The following is a 16,717-nucleotide window of genomic DNA, read 5'->3' as shown; positions in this document are numbered from 1 at the left end:
GTCAACCGAGGCCGCAGGCTTTTGGGGCCCGCGGTGCTCCGAACTTGACCCTTGGCTTCGCCGCGAAGCCAAGCCCGAGCGCACCTTGGGCCCGGGGGCTACTGTCGGCGTTCTGGGAACGGGGGTCCCTAGACTTGCCTACCTGCGACCCGAAGCGTGGCCAAGCTAGCAGGCCGTACAACCCATCTTCATCAACAAGGCATCCAAGACCCTCGCGAGGGTCCAAGCCTCGCGAGGCGGACGACGCAAGACCTCCTCTGGAGTGGCCTAGCCAGGCAGGCTCACGAGGAGCGGAGATATCAAGGCGGGGCAAACCTCACGAGGCTCTCGTGACGTGAGCCATGACGAACGGCACCAGGCGGGCGCCAGCGCGCGCAGCGTCCTTATTTCCTCTTTGGTGCTAAGGAGGCCAGCGCAGGCGAAGAGTACCGAGGCATCAGGCAAAGGTTGCCATATTGGTGCAATGAGACCAAGACCAGGAGGACGGCAAGGCGGAGGTCATCGTGGAGCCCAAGACGGCGTCACCCAGAGCTTTTCCCAGGCGAAGACTGCTTTTGTCAGGATAGCTTGTACTAGCTGTCCCCCTTCAAATTTGCCAGCCGTTGTTGGCTCCCTTCCCGCTCGATATTTGGGAAGAGGACCAGGGCCTATATAAGTAGAGCTAGTCACCATAGTAGAGGCATCTCATCTTTGCTTGATCCAACCCGATCGAGAGCCCAGCCACAAGAACACCTCAACCTCAGGAGGCTGTTCTTCCCTTGTACTATTCATCATCAGCCCAAGAGGCAATCCACCACCACCACACTGGAGTAGGGTATTACACCACAACGGTGGCCTGAACCAGTATAAACCTCGTGTCTTTTTGTGTTGCGAGTTCGTCGAGTTCGTCCGCGAGATCTTAGCGAGCAAGAGCGTAGATCGGTAGGAGGAAAAGACTTTGCGCGCACCCCAGTGTTCGAACCTTAAGGGTTTGCCGGAACCCCACATACGACACATGCTTGTATGGTTACCACTCAAGTAGAACGAGTACTTAAAGCTCAGAATGATTTGCTCAATGAATTGAATAGTAAGAATAATGATTATGCTGTTAGAGTGGCTACTAGAACTGGTAAAATGACTCAGGAACCTTTGTATCATGAAGGCCATCCTAAGAGAATTGAGCAATATTCTCAGAGAAATAATATTGATGCACCTAGTCCTTCTAAGAGGAAGAAAAAGAAAAATGATAGGACTTTGCATGCTTCTAGTGAACCTATTGCTGAAACACCTGAGAATCCTAATGATATCTCTATTTTTGATGCTGAAACACAATCTGGTAATGAACATGAACCTAGTGATAATATTAATGATGATGTTCATGTTGATGCTCAACCTAGTAATGATAATGATGTAGAAATTGAACTTGCTCTTGATCTTGATAACCCACAATCAAAGAATCAACATTATGATAAGAGATACTTTGTTGCTAGGAAACACGGTAAAGAAAGAGAACCATGGGTTCAGAAACCCATGCCTTTTCCTCCCAAACCGTCCAAGAAAAAGGATGATGAGGATTTTGAGTGCTTTGCTGAAATGATTAGACCTATCTTCTTGTGTATGCGATTAACTGATATGCTCAAAATGAATCCTTATGCTAAATATATGAAAGAAATTGTTACTAATAAAAGAAAGATACCGGAAGCTGAAATTTCCACCATGCTTGCTAATTATACTTTTAAGGGTGGAATACCTAAGAAACTTGGAGATCCAGGAGTACCAACTATACCATGCTCCATTAAAAGAAACTATGTTAAAACTACTTTATGTGATCTTGGAGTCGGTGTTAGTGTTATGCCTCTCTCTTTATATCGTAGACTTGATTTGAATAAGTTGACACCTACTGAAATATCTTTGCAAATGGCTGATAAATCAACTGCTATACCTGTCGGTATTTGTGAGGATGTGCTTGTTGTGGTTGCAAACGTTACTATTTTAACGGACTTTGTTATTCTTGATATCCCCGAGGACGATAGTATGTCTATTATTCTTGGGAGACCTTTTTTGAATACTGCAGGGGCTGTTATTGATTGCAACAAAGGCAATTTCACTTTTCATGTTAATGGTAATGAGCATACAGTACACTTTCCGAGGAAACAACCTCAAGTTCATAGTATAAATTCTATTGGGAAAATCCCATCGATTATTTTTGGAGGTTTTGAAGTTCCTCTACCAACTGTCAAGAAGAAATATGATATTCTCATTATTGGGGATGTGCATATCCCCGTTGAGGTAACATAGTGTTACTCAAAATTTCTCCGGTTTCATGCGATTCGGAATGTGTAGCGACCCGACCCGAATAGATCAAGTCTCTATGCTTAAGTGTCATCCCTGGATCGGTATGCTGACACACACAGTACTCGAGGATTTATAACAGAGGTAAATCACATGTATAAAGTAACGTAAATACTATTACCTCAATCCAAATAGCGGAAGTAACAAGGTTGTGGATTCCCATCAACACCAACGGCAAAGTTGAGTGTAGAAATCGTAACCCTAACGTATCACTTACTCGTCGTAAGAATCCTGCAACATGAAACGTTGCAGCCCAAAAACGGGTCAGCACATGGAATATGCTGGCAAATTCACACCATAGAGAAATGATGAACAAGGGCTATCACTACATGCATATATGGCTGGTGGAAAAGCTCTATGGTTATAATGTTTTTGCGAAAAGCCAATTTTTCCCTACTGCAAAGGAATAAATTTTATTTAACTATCATGGTGGTTGTTAAACATTGAGAAGGTACCTCCAACTCAATCCCAATTAAGTAACATCATTAACCCAACAAAATTAATTAAAGTAACATGATGAGATCAACGGGATAATCCAAGAACTAGATACTCAAGATGTCCATAACCGGGGACACGGCTAATCATGATTAGTTTGTACACTCTGCAGAGGTTTGTGCACTTTTCCCCACAAGACTCGATCGCCTCCGCTTGATTCTCGCACTGCATGATGTTTGAGAAACGGATGACCGAGACACAGTCTTTCAGAAGCATAAACTCTCTACTCTGGGTAGACAGTACCACCTACACCCCCTACATCTGCTAGTCTACCTCTTCAAGAGCTCACACAACTTAATCAACTATGCTAGAGCCCATAATAGCTTGTGGCTGCACACGGAAGTTTCTAGCATGAATAATCTCATGATCCCTTTGAGCCTGGGTGGCGGTCCATAGGATGATCACACGGGTACTCCGGGATATCCAAAAATACAGGCAACACTGGGTTCTCCAGGTGCCTCAATCCACCCAGATGTGAGTTTTAGTTGCCACCTTAAGTAAACCATTAATTAACAATCTCACATCTGTCATGAATATCACTCAAACCCAATCCACGTCTACGAGCATAGCATGGCAATATAAGCAACGTAGAAGTAACTCCCAAGGGTTTGATAATAAAACAGGTAATAGGTACTACCTCAACTACTTCCCAATACCCACAGTTTAATTAGATCCTAACCATGCAATGTTTGAGGATTGGTCTAATGCAATAAAACTGGGTAGTAAAGAGGTATGATCAAAGTGTGAACTTGCCTGCAATGTTGATGAAGATGATTCGCACTCAATACTCTGGATAGATCTACTCGTCACACTCCGGTCAATCTATCGTAAGCAAGCAATGGTAACCACACATAAGCAATCACTCAAAAGATCAGAAAGAACGAGGAAAACAATTCGGAAAACTTCAAAACCAAGCAAATAACTCTTGCAACATAAAACAATTTCTAACAGTATCAAAATTAGATGGATTTGGACTTATCAGAAAGTTTAGGTCAAGAGCTTCGCTTTGCAAAAAGAATCAACTCAAACGGAGTTACGGAACTTATAGTTATGAACAAAAGAAGTTTGAATATGAATTTGAACAAATTTCGAAATTTGAAAATTTCAAAAAGTTGACGCGACAGGTTAACTGGATAGGTGAAAACAAGACGAAACTATAGGCGCTGGTTTCATCTAATTTGGATGAACGAGTAAAAAGTTATGCTATTTGAAAAATCAGGGCCAAGCTGTTTTGCAGAAGAAAAAAAATAGCTACGGATAAAAAAATTCTAGATCTAACGTATAAATACAGAGAACGAATAAATATACCTTTATAAGTATAGAAAAGACGACTTCGGAGTGTGGAGACAACTTCCAAAAGTCCTGCCGGAGAGGAGAAATATATTTTTAGCTAGTCAAACCAAAATATTGATTTAACCCACGATGGATAATTTTTGGAGGCTCTATGGGTCTATATTTATAGGTGGAAAAGAGGTTTAGGGGTTAAAGGCTAGGCAACGTGGGACTAAACGTAGACGAACAAATAAAATAAACGGGAAACCGCATGGGCTAAAAGAACCACGGGCCTGCTGCGCGCGCATCGTACATGGCACTGAAGTTTTTTTTTTTGAAATTGAAAAAAAAACTATCGAGAGAAAAAAATGATGGGACGCCAGATGCTATTATGCAGCGCAAGGGCGATAAATAAATATGGGCCGTACGTACAGTTTTTTTTATTAAATACAGAAAGGAAAACTGTATAACGAAAACAAAAATAAAATTGTACATAGGCATATTATATATAAAAAATTTCAGAAAAAGATTTCCTACAGTATGAGCATTTTTCTAGAATTAAATAAAATCCACAAAAATTCACATAAATCAAAGAGTGCTACTGCTCTACTAAAATCCAATAAAAATCATTTTCAAAATACCAAAATTAATTCAAATTTATTTCTCTCTAATTTTCTGTTGTAGGGAATCATGTTATCTTATTTTCCATATATTTTTATTTTGGAGAAAAATAATTTGAATATCACCCAAACAACTCCAAATTAAAAATAATTTTCAAAAGGACTTTGAATTTGATCCTTTGAAACTCCCAACTCATATTTCATATGTTTTGAAGAAGTCATTTTATCTTCGCTCGTGAAAATCATTGAGTTGCATAGAGTTTCAGAATTGGAAATATTCTCAAATGAAATTCAAATATTTTCAACACCCCTTGTCATTTAAATAAATGGAAGAAGTCATGTCATCTTCTCTCCAGGGTTTTGTGGTGAAAAGAATTTGAATTCATGGAGATCATAACAGTAATATGAAAGTTTGGGAAAGTCCTTTTATTCCCTCTCATTTAATTTTCAAAAAGTTTCGAATTCACTCACTTTCAGTCAATCAATCACACAACAATCCAACAAACAATCAAATCTATCTATTTATTATAACATTCCAAAATTTAGAATTTTGGGATGTTACAAACCTACCACCCTTAAAATGAATCTCGTCCTCGAGATTCGGAGAGGCTAGAAAGAAATAAGTTAGGTTTGGGGTCTTCTCAAAATCCATCGATCATCTCAGGGGTCTGGGGTGCTACCACCCTTAGAAACACTGTTACGGTTCCACCAGAACTTGTATACTCCATCCTTATTGTTGACAGTGTCGGTCTTCTCAGATCGTAAGGATAATGGGCTCTTCCGGTAGTGGCATAACCTTTACCTCAATTCTTCTGTCCTTTTTCTTAAGGTTGTTCCGAGACTAGGTCTTCTTAGCTGACGGGTCTGGCGCCAAAACTAAACAACTATCGATATCTCATGGTGGTCAACGATTTATGGTTTCTCCTGCAGGAAATGGGTCTGGTTGATCCTCACCGTATAACCTACGATTGGCATCAACTGCCGTGTACAAGGGAAACATTCTTATACCATTCTAAGGTTCAAGCAAGGTTTAATACCGTCGTCTCTCTACTATAGGTAAGTCACTCAGATTTACCATCCCATATAGCAAAGCGAACAATAAGAGTAAGTCGGTATGGTGATCAATCCATCCCGCACCCAAATCATTACCTTGTATATGGTTTAGCGAATCTCGCATTCTAACACTCGGTCATCCTCGCAAGCATTGCAGAATTTCTCTTGTCGACAAACCAAGTTCGGATAAATCCATGGATTCTGCAAGCCAAACAAACATCTATCGTTCCTTCCCAACCCTCAGGTTTTGCGTAACTCCTATAAGATCGTTTGTCGATAAAATCGTAACTTCTTCTGGGGTTTTTCCTTCAGCAAGAATGTGCTTGCTTCTTGGCAGGTCCTGGGGCCTGTGGGTTATGGCCCATCTCATCACTGGTAAACCTTGAACTCATCATCGGGGAAACTGATCCTTAATCCAACATCCAACTTCCTAGTATTCTTAAATCCATCCAATTGTACTGTCTTCCTTCCTTCTATTGGCACCACTAGGACATGATTACTCAGACTCATCATCGAATTCCATTGATCCATATTTCCAACATCATACCTCCTTTATATCCAATAGTAATTCATCTCTTCGTCCTCGGGGGATATCCCACATACCGAGATAAAAAAAACTTATACTTATGAAGTCCATACTCCACTACGTGGAACATCATTATCCTTTCCAGGGTCAAGCGTCCTTACAGGGGAATATTGGCCATCTCTGCATGGCACTTCTTCAACTGGGAAACGTGAAACACATCATGAACTCCTGACAGTCCTTCGGGTGACTCCAGCTTGTTGGCCACTTCACCCATACGCTCCAAAACTCGGTATGGTCCTACAAATCTCGGGGCTAACTTTCCCTTAACTCCAAATAGTTTAACTCCTCGCAGAGGGGACACACGAAGACATGCTCTGTCTCCAATTTCATAGACTACCTCCTTTGCATCCAATAATACTCCATACCCTCATATTCTTGGGGTATCCAACATATCGAGATAAAACTCATACTTATTTTGTTCGAAATCCACTTCGTGGAATATCATTACCCTTTTTCCAAGGGTCAAGTTTCCTCACAGGGTACTACCACCTTTAAAATGCACAATCTTCCATAGACCATATTTCTCGTATCCTCGAAAATGGTCAAAATCTTTCTTCATAGAGTAACAACTCATAAAATCCAAATCAATACCAATGATGCTAACTTTATTTATTCTCAAATTATTACAATATCCTGCATTCCATTACATGCCTCAACCCGACACCTCACTAATAAAAGAAATGTCCACACTACTACTACTATTTTTCTCGTTGCACTCAACTATTTATCACAAGTCTCCGCCTCCTTGGGGCATTCTCTGGCAAAGTGCCCTACTTCATCACAACGGAAACATATTACTTCTGACATATCTCGAGGTTTCCTTGTGATTATATAGCCTCCTGGGGTCCTCATCTTCCCTTTCGGGCAATCATTGAAGTAGTGTCCTGAATTTTTGCACCTGAAACATGTGATATGACTCAGGTCTTTTTTTGTAGAAATTGGGTTGTTCCTGGGATCCAATCTACTTCTCTTCCTGGACTTTTCCGTTCCAATCAGGGCTTCTATTTCCTGTGGGTCATACTCTACTTCCTCTGTCGGGAATTCTACTAAATCCCCATTCAGACAATTTTGGGAGATGTGTCCTTCTTCTCCACATGAATAGCATGACTTGGTGCAGGGTTTAATTGGTTCTTCTTTGGGTGTGTCCTCCACCTCTTCCTTCATCATAGATTCCTCTAAAATTTCCATGAGGGCTCTTTTCATTGCTTCTTTCTTCTGCTGGATGGTCCTTTGTACCATGGGGTAGATGTGACACTGAGCAGGGTAGTGGGTAGTCCCTTCACACAAGAAACAAGTGATCTTCCTAGTTGGGCATTCTTCAACTGGATGACTTCCTTCACAATTTGGGCATCCATCCTTGTGTTCCTTATGGTTGTGTCCTATTTCTCCACAAGGCTTGTATGCACAAGGTTTCTTCACATCCTTTCCATAAGGCTTCAATTTCTGGGACACAAGACGAGATCTTTGTAGAGTCCACTTAAATTCTTTCCAAGTGGTTACTCCTTGCCATCCATTGGTGGTTTGGTACATCCTCCACCAAGTAGCAGCACCTCTTTCAAAACATTGAAGAGCATGCTGGGTCATATCCTTTCCGGCTATAGGGTTATTCTCCATGTGATCCTCCATGTTCTGAATCCATCGGTCCGTCTCCAATTGACTCATCGGTCCAGAAAATACAAGCTCATCTCCATTCATCCTCTATTGGGTCCATGGGTTTGGGGTGAGATAAGAGAGGTCGAGAGGGATGCACACAATACAAACAATAGTTTTGAAGAGACAGGTTTTTATTGTGGCTGTCGGAAAAACAACAAACAAATGACAGCTCACAAACGTCGCATCTAACGTAGGTATAACAGGGGTTTGGTCTTCTAAAGGTCAATAAGTCTTCAACGTCGCCAGACTCTTCAAGTCTTGTTAATGTCTCCGATGGCTTCTTCCAATCATGCTTGTCCTTCTCAAGTTCTTTTGCCAAATCATCTTTGTTGACGCGAAGTCTCTCGTGACGTCCTTTAATATTTCTGGAGTTGCGTTCCAAACTTCTGGGTTTCAACATCCTTGACATGAACCATGATCCTACTGTCCTTCAGTTCCTGACGAATCTTTGATGTCTCAAGGTTTTGCTCCTCTAGCTTGGCTACTTTCAGCTTCTGCGTCCTGAGTTCTTCACGAAACGCTTCCTTATCAAATACTATTTCCTGCAGGTCCATCTTAACTTCTTGATGTAATACTCCAGATCCTGGTGATACCCCGGTCTAAAGTTAAAACTTCATCTTGCTGATAGGTGCTCCATCAGCCTTCTACCATCCAATCCTTCCATGCATCTGCATGCTTAACTCCGCACGGTGACAATAGCATAAACGGGTAATAACACCATGGTCAGCCGTGTCTATGCCCATGTAACTGCCATGAGCTTTCATTCCATAACCGATATCTCCTCTCTTTGGGTTTTCCTTCAAAACTTTGGATTCTTATGCTCCATGTTCCGGTCTTTCTCCGATATACCTTGATCGTGCATTGACGGCTTCCATAGTCTGCCAAGTTCCATAAGGGTAACCTTCCTAGGTCATACACATCTGGCAAATCTTCAGAGCCTTCAATTCTCCCAGTCTTCGGAGTCTTCAACCGTTGTAGTTTCCATTATCATAATGCACGGTAAAATCCTCTTCATTCCGAATGGTCTTAGTTGTCCGATATCTTGTACTTCTTGAAGTGGTCTTATCCGTCGAATCTTCGAGTGGTCCAAAAGGAAAAAGGGTATGGTCTCACTTAAAGGGAATATTTGAATAAGCTCAGAAAAGGAGAGAGGTAAAAGATCTTTTTGAAAGGAAAGTTTTAGGGAAAATCCTTCATATGGGCTTGCCAGTTTCTAGGGTCACGTCCTACAGTCAACATGTGCTCTGATACCATCTTGTAGCGACCCGACCCGAATGGATCAAGTCTCTGTGCTTAAGTGTCATCCCTAGATCGGTATGCTGACACACACAGTACTCGAGGATTTATAACAGAGGTAAATCACATGTATAAAGTAACGTAAATACTATTACCTCAATCAAAATAGCGGAAGTAACAAGGTTGTGGATTCCCATCAACACCAACGGCAAAGTTGAGTGTAGAAATCGTAACCCTAACGTATCACTTACTCGTCGTAAGAATCCTGCAACATGAAACGTTGCAGCCCGAAAACGGGTCAGCACATGGAATATGCTGGCAAATTCACACCATAGAGAAATGATGAACAAGGGCTATCACTACATGCATATATGGCTGGTGGAAAAGCTCTATGGTTATAATGTTTTTGCGAAAAGCCAATTTTTCCCTACTGCAAAGGAATAAATTTTATTTAACTATCATGGTGGTTGTTAAACATTGAGAAGGTACCTCCAACTCAATCCCAATTAAGTAACATCATTAACCCAACAAAATTAATTAAAGTAACATGATGAGATCAACGGGATAATCCAAGAACTAGATACTCAAGATGTCCATAACCGGGGACACGGCTAATCATGATTAGTTTGTACACTCTGCAGAGGTTTGTGCACTTTTCCCCACAAGACTCGATCGCCTCCGCTTGATTCTCGCACTGCATGATGTTTGAGAAACGGATGACCGAGACACAGTCTTTCAGAAGCGTAAACTCTCTACTCTGGGTAGACAGTACCACCTACACCCCCTACATCTGCTAGTCTACCTCTTCAAGAGCTCACACAACTTAATCAACTATGCTAGAGCCCATAATAGCTTGTGGCTGCACACGGAAGTTTCTAGCATGAATAATCTCATGATCCCTTTGAGCCTGGGTGGCGGTCCATAGGATGATCACACGGGTACTCCGGGATATCCAAAAATACAGGCAACACTGGGTTCTCCAGGTGCCTCAATCCACCCAGATGTGAGTTTTAGTTGCCACCTTAAGTAAACCATTAATTAACAATCTCACATCTGTCATGAATATCACTCAAACCCAATCCACGTCTACGAGCATAGCATGGCAATATAAGCAACGTAGAAGTAACTCCCAAGGGTTTGATAATAAAACAGGTAATAGGTACTACCTCAACTACTTCCCAATACCCACAGTTTAATTAGATCCTAACCATGCAATGTTTGAGGATTGGTCTAATGCAATAAAACTGGGTAGTAAAGAGGTATGATCAAAGTGTGAACTTGCCTGCAATGTTGATGAAGATGATTCGCACTCAATACTCTGGATAGATCTACTCGTCACACTCCGGTCAATCTATCGTAAGCAAGCAATGGTAACCACACATAAGCAATCACTCAAAAGATCAGAAAGAACGAGGAAAACAATTCGGAAAACTTCAAAACCAAGCAAATAACTCTTGCAACATAAAACAATTTCTAACAGTACCAAAATTAGATGGATTTGGCCTTATCAGAAAGTTTAGGTCAAGAGCTTCGCTTTGCAAAAAGAATCAACTCAAACGGAGTTACGGAACTTAAGTTATGAACAAAAGAAGTTTGAATATGAATTTGAACAAATTTCGAAATTTGAAAATTTCAAAAAGTTGACGTGACAGGTTAACTGGATAGGTGAAAACAAGACGAAACTATATGCGCTGGTTTCATCTAATTTGGATGAACGAGTAAAAAGTTATGCTATTTGAAAAATCAGGGCCAAGCTGTTTTGTAGAAGAAAAAAAATAGCTACGGATAAAAGAATTCTAGATCTAACGTATAAATACAGAGAACGAATAAATATACCTTTATAAGTATAGAAAAGACGACTTCAGAGTGTGGAGACAACTTCCAAAAGTCCTGCCGGAGAGGAGAAATATATTTTTAGCTAGTCAAACCAAAATATTGATTTAACCCATGATGGATAATTTTTGGAGGCTCTATGGGTCTATATTTATAGGTGGAAAAGAGGTTTAGGGGTTAAAGGCTAGGCAACGTGGGACTAAACGTAGACGAACAAATAAAATAAACGAGGAACCGCATGGGCTAAAAGAACCATGGGCCGGTTGCGCGCGCACGTACATGGCACTGAAGTTTCTTTTGAAATTGAAAAAAAAACTATCGAGAGAACAAAATAATGGGACGCCAGATGCTATTATGCAGCGCAAGGGCGATAAATAAATATGGGCCATACGTACAGTTTTTTTTATTAAATACAGAAAGGAAAACTGTATAACGAAAACAAAAATAAAATTGTACATAGGCATATTATATATCAAAATTTTCAGAAAAAGATTTCCTACAGGATGAGCATTTTTCTAGCATTAAATAAAATCCACAAAAATTCACATAAATCAAAGAGTGCTACTGCTCTACTAAAATCCAATAAAAATCATTTTCAAAATACCAAAATTAATTCAAATTTATTTCTCTCCAATTTTCTGTTGTAGGGAATCATGTTACCCTATTTTCCATATATTTTTATTTTGGAGAAAAATAATTTGAATATCACCCAAACAACTCCAAATTAAAAATAATTTTCAAAAGGACTTTGAATTTGATCATTTGAAACTGCCAACTCATATTTCATATGTTTTGAAGAAGTCATTTTATCTTCGCTCGTGAAAATCATTGAGTTGCATAGAGTTTTAGAATTGGAAATATTCTCAAATGAAATTCAAATATTTTCAACACCCCTTGTCATTTAAATAAATGGAAGAAGTCATGTCATCTTCTCTCCAGGGTTTTGTGGTGAAAAGAATTTGAATTCATGGAGATCATAACAGTAATATGAAAGTTTGGGAAAGTCCTTTTATTCCCTCTCATTTAACTTTCAAAAAGTTTCGAATTCACTCACTTTCAGTCAATCAATCACACAACAATCCAACAAACAATCAAATCTATCTATTTATTATAACATTCCAAAATTTAGAATTTTGGGATGTTACAGAATGAGTTTGTTAACAAGACTTGATCAACCTTGTTAGTGGATTCCTTTTGATGAGCATGAGATGGATGAAGTTAGAAGGCAGAACCTTCTGTACCCTCCTTTTACTTTCTGTTATTTAGTCGAAATAAAGTAAAAATAGTATTTCCAGCCAGTTTTCTGAATTATCCGTGCAATATAAAAATACCCCAAAAATAAAAGTTCTCCAAATGCCCTGCCAATTTAATATGATTTTTTCTGGAATATTTGAGAATATCTGGCACTGAGAACACACTAGGGGGAGCAAGCACCTGGCCACGAGGGTCCAGGGCGCGCCCACCCCTACAGGGCGCGCCCCCTGCCTCGTGGGCCCACGGTGGATCCCCTCCACTTATTCCTGCACCCACACACTTCTTCTTCCTCCCAAAAAAATCACCATCCAGCTCAAGCAGGAGTTCTAGCTCATTTTGCTGCGATTTTTGATCTCCTTGCTCAAAGCACCTCTCACAAAACTGCTTTGGGGGATTGTTCCTTGGTATGTGACTCCTCCAATGGTCCAATTAGTTTTTGTTCTAGTGCTTTATTCATTGCAAATTTGTGCTGCCTAGGTGACCATGTTCTTGAGCTTGCATGTCAAATATATATGGTTCCAAGTAATTCTAATGCATGATATAGGCTATAGGCACTTGTAGGAGTAGTTGCTATCAATTTTGTTGAGTTTGGTTCACTTTTATTTGAAGTTACTAAAACTTTAAGAAATTTTTCGGAGGAAGAAATATGTTTAGGAAAATGTACCAAGGTGGTTCTTCAAGGAAGCAAGGACCCAGGCTTGCAATGCGTGATGCTGATGATGAACCACCAAGGGACGCTCCGGTGTGGCCTTGTGAATGGCCTTCAGAAGACTTCATGGATCGAGCAGGAATTAAGGAAGAATTAAACGCATATTTGCGTAACGCCGATCTTGTGAGCTCCGAGGCAGAAAAATGCTGTCAGTACCACTATCTCACTAGTTCCTTTGTGAGGAGGTTTGAATTTTCATCTTCACGCAATTCTCAAACTGTCCTGTTTGATCTTTATGAAAATTCTTATACTATGGACTTAGAGGATTTTACCACTGCTTGCAAACTTCCACAATGGGGTAGTGCTAGTGAGCCTCGCAAATCTGAATTTAGAGATTTTCTTGCTAGTATAACTGTGGGGGAATCTAGAGATATAACACAAGCTACCATAGGGAGCATTCATTTTCCTGCTATACATTATTTTGCTCTCTTCATAGGTAGGTGCATAAATGGTAAGGATGAAGCATGTCACATGTGTGTCCCTGACCTCAGTATTCTTAGGAGTGTTGTGTTAGGAGATAAATCTTATAATTTGGGAGCCATTGTTGCTCGTAGGTTGCATCATAATAAAATTAATGGAGATTTCTTTGGAGGAATTTATGCAACCCGTCTAGCTAATTTTCTTGAGGTACCTATACGTGAGTATGATGTTGAGCTGCCTAATGTTTATTTAGATTATAATGCCATGGTTCATCATCGTTTTCTTGAGAGGAACGAGCAGTCCCTCCAGTATCGCTTAATCTTTGACAGACGTCGCGCTATCCATATTACTCTCCCTGCTCCTGCCTTCTTTGATTATCAGGAAAAAGGAAGATATGTTATTACCAGAGAGGAGGCAGATGAGTACGAGAGGAGGGCGGAGGCAGCTCGCCGCCACGCTGCAGCTTAGGAGGCAATAGCCGCTGCATCTCAGTACGACCCCGGTTACAACTTTGGATATCCGCCAGGCCAGCCGTGGGGACCAACTTAGGCCAGCCTAAGCTTGGGGGAGTACGTATTTCCCACCGACATTACATTTATGTCCACACACTCATTGCTAGTTATCGGTGCTCATACTCTTTCACTGTAATATCCATGCTAGTTTATTTTTCCTTTTTATGCTTTCTTCTTGTGTGTTTGATAAACCTTAAGAAAAACAAAAAAATTAGTAATAGCTTTTAATTAGTTTACTTTTCTTGCTGTAGTAATAATTAAAAGAAAACCCAAAAAGATTTCCCGTTCTTCTTTTGCTTGTTGGGAGCTTTCCCGTGTAAATAGTTTTATTTCTTTTCTTTTCTTTGGGGGTCGATAGGAGAAGACCATGATTAAATTGTTGAAGTGGCTATTATATGCATTATTGTGGATTTAACCAAGAGCCCATATTGCCTTGTCTTCTCCTGTTTATTGAATGCTCGCAGATTCCAGCTTAGTCCAATGCACGTGCACTATTATTATTATTCACATCATTCGGTCGTGCAAGTGAAAGACAATTATGACGATATATGATGGACTGACTGAGATAAGAGAAGCTGGTATGAACTCGACCTCTCTTGTTTTTGTAAATATGATTAGTTCATCGTTCCTGATTCAGCCTATTATGAATAAACATGTTTGCAATGACAATTAGAGATTATAGTTACTTATGCCATGCTTAATTAGCTATGAGTTATAATGGTTTACCTTGCGTGCCAACATGGTATTGAGATGGTTGTGATGTGGTATGATGGGGTGGTATCCTCCTTTGAATGATTCAAGTGACTTGACTTGGCACATGTTCACACATGTATTTGAAACAAATCAACATAGGCTTCACGATATTTATGTTCATGGTGGATTATATCCTACTCATGCTTGCACTCAATGTTCATTAATTTTAATGCATGTTCATGACTGTTGTCGCTCTCTAGTTGGTTGCTTCCCAGTCTTTTGCTAGCCTTCACTTGTACTAAGCGGGAATACTGCTTGTGCATCCAATCCCTTAAACCCCAAAGTTATTCCATATGAGTCCACCATGCCTTCCTATATGCGGTATCTACCTGCCGTTTCAAGTAAATTTGTATGTGCCAAACTCTAAACCTTCAAATGAAATTATGTTTTGTATGCTCGAATAGCTCATGTATCAACTAGGGCTGTCCTTATCTTCCATGTTAGGCGGGTTATTCTCAAGAGGAGTGGACTCCGCTCCTCACTCACGAGAAAATGGCTGGTCACCGGGATGCCCAGTTCCATGCTTATGCAAATTAAATCAAAATAATTGCAAACAAAACTCCCCCGGGGACTTTTGTTAGTTGGAGGCACTCGTTGTTTTGAGCAAGCCATGGATTGATGCTTGTTGGTGGAGGGTGAGTATAAACTTTACCATTCTGTTTGGGAACCGCCTATAATGTGTGTAGCATGGAAGATATCGCCATCTCTCGGTTGTTATGTTGACAATGAAAGTATGCCGCTCAAAATATTATTTATCTCTGCTTTAAAATCGAGCTCTGGCACCTCTACAAATCCCTGCTTCCCTCTGTGAAGGGCCTATCTATTTACTTTTATGTTGAGTCATCACCCTCTTATTAAAAGCACCAGCTGGAGAGCACCGCTGTCATTTGCATTCATTATTGTTAAATTATATTGGGTATGACTATGACTGGATCTCTATTACCATGAATTACAATGTTTAGTCAGTCCTTGGTCTTTAAAGGTGCTCTGCATTTATGTTTTGCGGTCTCAGAAAGGGCTAGCGAGATACCATCTTGTTATATCATATTATGATTGTTTTGAGAAAGTGTTGTCATCCGAGATTTATTATTATTGCTCGCTAGTTGATTATGCCATTGATATGAGTAAACATGAGACCTAAGTGTTATTGTGAATGTGGTTAGTCATAATCTTTGCTGAAAACTTGAATGTTGGTTTTACATATTTACAACAACAAGAGCAAACAGAGTTTGTAAAAGTTTTTCTTTATCACTTTCAGTTTATCAACTGAAATGCTTGAGGACAAGCAAAGGTTTAAGCTTGGGGGAGTTGATACGTCTCCAACGTATCTACTTTTCCAAACACTTTTTCCCTTGTTTTGGACTCTAACTTGCATGATTTGAATGGAACTAACCCAGGCTGACGCTATTTTCAGCAGAATTGCCATGGTGTTATTTATGTGCAGAAACAAAAGTTCTCGGAATGACCTGAAACTCCACGGAACTTATTTTTGGAAAATATTAAAAATATTGGCGAAAGAATCAAGGCCAGGGGGCCCACCACCTGTCCACGAGGGTGGGGGCCCGCCTGCCCCCCTGGGCACGCCCCCCTGCCTCGTGGGCCCCCTGTTGCTCCACCGACCTCAACTCCAACTCCATATATTCGTGTTCGGGGAGAAAAAAAAGAGAGAAAGATTCATCGCGTTTTGCGATACGGAGCCGCCGCCAAGCTCTAAACTCTCTCGGGAGGGCTGATCTGGAGTCCGTTCGGGGCTCCGGAGAGTGGAATCTGTCACCGTCGTCATCATCAACCATCCTCCATCACCAATTTCATGATGCTCACCGCCGTGCGTGAGTAATTCCATCGTAGGCTTGCTGGACGGTGATGGGTTGGATGAGATTTATCATGTAATCGAGTTAGTTTTGTTAGGGTTTGATCCCTAGTATCCACTATGTTCTGAGATTGATGTTGCTATGACTTTGCTATTCTTAATGCTTGTCACTAGGGCCCG

The sequence above is a fragment of the Aegilops tauschii genome, chromosome 5 (genome assembly GCF_002575655.3).
Source record: "Aegilops tauschii subsp. strangulata cultivar AL8/78 chromosome 5, Aet v6.0, whole genome shotgun sequence".
NCBI classification, from domain to species: Eukaryota; Viridiplantae; Streptophyta; class Magnoliopsida; order Poales; family Poaceae; genus Aegilops; species Aegilops tauschii.
Note: the sequence above shows the minus strand (reverse complement) of the source record.